This window comes from Sarcophilus harrisii, chromosome 4, assembly GCF_902635505.1.
Source record: "Sarcophilus harrisii chromosome 4, mSarHar1.11, whole genome shotgun sequence".
Classification (NCBI taxonomy): domain Eukaryota; kingdom Metazoa; phylum Chordata; class Mammalia; order Dasyuromorphia; family Dasyuridae; genus Sarcophilus; species Sarcophilus harrisii.
Window position 1 is genome coordinate 260,936,436 of NC_045429.1, and position 3,463 is coordinate 260,939,898.

The 3,463-nt window shown below is 32.7% G+C and overlaps 1 non-coding gene across 1 annotated transcript; it reads left to right on the forward strand.

The window, feature by feature from the left end:
* The first annotated feature begins 342 nt into the window (after window positions 1-342).
* Window positions 343-445, forward strand: LOC111720632. The gene has a single exon (XR_002770241.1). It is a non-coding gene; the product is annotated as a U6 spliceosomal RNA (small nuclear RNA).
* Window positions 446-3,463: the final 3,018 nt, after the last annotated feature.

Consider the following 3,463-nt stretch of genomic DNA (forward strand, 5'->3'; position numbering starts at 1 on the left):
AAGAATGAGAGCACTAATAGAAGCATTAAGAAAGGTTTGATGCAGAAGATGGTACCTCAACCAAATGTTAAAGAAGAAAGATATTTTCTGATGTGGAGAAAGTTCATACCAGGCAAAGAGAATAGTTAGTAACAAGAAACAGAGAAAAGAGATATAATGTTAGGCATGAGGAAATGGTAAGCAAAGAACTTTGAGAAAGCAGTATCTTGAAAATTCAGGGGAAATTGAAAATGGTTATTCTCTTCTGCATATGCATTGATTTATCTTGTGTTTCCTACAGTTTTGTGCCTACAACTAATTAGAGTATTACAGAAATACTCTATTCAGAGAACATATGACAGTGCTTGTTTTGGCAGCACTTTACTAAATAGAAATGATATAGAAAAGATTAGCATTGCCCAAGCACAAAGATGACACACAATTTCGTGAAGCAGAGAACATATAAAAGACTGATCCTAATATTGTAGTTTTTTTTTACAATTGTACTTTGCTGAAAACAAACAAAAATAATCTTCATTTCACATTAGTTATTCAGGGGTGCATACTAGGTGACATGGAAGGTAAGAACACTGAAGAAGGGATTTTGCTGTATGAGTACATAGAAGGTCACTTAAAGGAGAAATGCTGTCATTTTTACAATAAATCCACATAAATCATCATGTATTTTATACATCCCTAACAAAATCCAACAGAAAAAAGATACAAAGAGAAATTCCATTTAAAATATCCGATGATAGTATAAAATATTTGGGGATCTTTCTGCCAAGGGAAAACCAGGAACTATATGAGCAAAACACAAAATACTTTTCACGCAAATAAAGTCAGATGTAACCAATTGGAAAAATATCAAGTGCTCTTGGAAAGTTGAGCAAATATAATAAAAATGACAATACTACCTAAACTAATCTATTTATTTAGTACTATACCAATCAATCTCCTAAGAAACTATTTTACTGACCTAGAAAAAATAACAATAAAATTCATCTGGAAGAACAAAATGTCAAGAATTTCAAGGGAATTAATGAAAATAAACAAACAAACAAGCAACCCCCCCCCAAAAAAAAAAAAAAAAAAAACAAATGAAGGTGACTTAGCCGTACCAGATCTAAAACTATATTTTAAAGCTGTGGTCATCAAAACCATTTGGTATTGGCTAAGAAACAGACTAGTTGATCAGTGGAATAAGCTAGATTCATGGAACAAAATAGTCAATGACTATAGTAATCTAGTGTTTGACAAACCCAAAGACCCTATATGTTGGGATAAGAACTTACTATTTGACAAAAACTGCTGGGAAAATGGAAACTAGTATGACAGAAACTAGGCATTGACCTACACATGTACATCATATACCAGGATAAGGTCCAAATGGGTTTATGATCTAGACATAAAGAATGTTATTATGAACAAATTAAAAGAACATATGATAGTTTACCTTTCAGATCTGTGGAGGTAGAAGGAATTTGTGACCAAACAAACAAACAAACAAAAACCCCCCAAAAACTAGAGATCATTATTAATCACAATATAGATAATTTTGATTGTATTAAGCTAAAAAAGTTTTCATACAAACAAAACTAATGCAGACAAGATTAGAACAGAAGCAATAAACTTGAAAACATTTTTACATTCAAAGGTTCAGATAAAGGCCTCATTTCTAAAATATACAATATAATTTATAAGATTTTAAGCCATTCTCCAATTGATAAATGATCAAAGGATGAACAGACAATTCACAGATGAAGAAATTGAAACTATTTCTAGTCATATGAAAAGGTGCTCTAAATCACTATTGATCAGAGGAATGCAAATTAAGACAACTCTGAGATAACATTACCCACCTCTCAGATTGGTTAAGATGACAGGAAAAGATAATGATGAATGTTGGAGGGGATGTGTGAAAACTGGAGCACTAATACACTGTTGGTAGAACTGGGAACAGATCCAACCATTCTGGAGAGCAATTTGGAACTATGCTCAAAAAGTTATCAAACTGTGTAAACCCTTTGACCCAGCGGCATTTCTATTGATATTATGAAGGAGGGAAAGGGACCCACATCATGTGCAAAAGTGTTTATGGCAGCCCTTTTATATATATATATATATATATATATATATATATATATATATCTTTATTTACAAGATATACATATATAGCTTTTTATTTACAAGATATATATATATATATATACATATATATGTATATATATATATATATATATATGTATATATACAGCATTGACAGTTGCAAATCCTTTTGTTCCAACTTTTTCCCTCCTTCCCCACCCCTTCCCCCAGATGGCAGGTTGACCAATACATGTTAAATATGTTAAGGTATAAGTTAAATACAATATATGTATACATGTCCAAACAGTTATTTTGCTGTATAAAAAGAGTCGGACTTTGAAATAGTGTACAATTGGCCTGTCAAAGAAATAAAAAATGCAGGTGGACAAAATAGAGGGATTGGGAATTCTATGTAGTGGTTCATAGTCATCTCCCAGAGTTCTTTCCCTGGGTGTAGCTGGAGGGAGGGAGGGAGAGAGAGAGAGAGAGAGAGAGAGAGAGAGAGAGAGAGAGAGAGAGAGATCATTGATTGATAGAAAAAAATGAAAATTTTCTTACTATGGGAAAATGAGATAATATTTTAAAAAGCTTTTTGCAAACCTTATAAGTCAATATAAAGCCCAAGCATTCTTCCAATTATGGGGAAGATAAATACAACCAAAACCAAAGTCCATTCCTATCTTTAAAGAACTTTTATTCTAAGAATAGAAAACAACATTTAAAATCATAAAAGGAGCTAGAAACAAGAGGGAGAAGAGGAGGAAGAACTAATCAGGGGGAAATATATTATTAGGGTTTTTTGTGAGTCCTGGGAAAATACATAACTGCTGGCAGAGCCAAGAGGAATAGTACAATTTCTTACTACTTTTTTTCTTTCATTTGTAAAGGGTTGATGAAAATCTGCCCTGTCTTCCAATTAGATACTGCTTGCTGTTCATGTGGCCATATACAATCTCTGTCTGGTCACATAATCCTGGAAGTCACTAACATTTAAAATATTAGAGAGCAATATGTAGTTAATAGTTGATTGGTATAGAAGAAATGTTCCAGTAGAAATTAATATTCAAATATATGGAGATAGAAAAAGAGTGTGAGAAAAGAAAAGAGAGAGAAAAAAGGAAAGTGGTACTCCTGGTAAGGAAAATCCCTCCACCAATATACAATGGCAATTCTCTTGGAGAATTGCCTAAGACATTGAGTGATTCAATTAATTGAATTGTTTATGCAGCCTGCAGAGGTTGGATATGAATGCAGGTTTTCCTGAATTTGGCATCTATTTGCTACTTCCTCTCCTCACAAAGTAAATATAAAGTACCATTAGAGTGAAGGTTGGAGAACTCATAATTGAGAGGATCAGGATAATATCCAGGAAAGAAGTAGCACTTGAACAGGACCT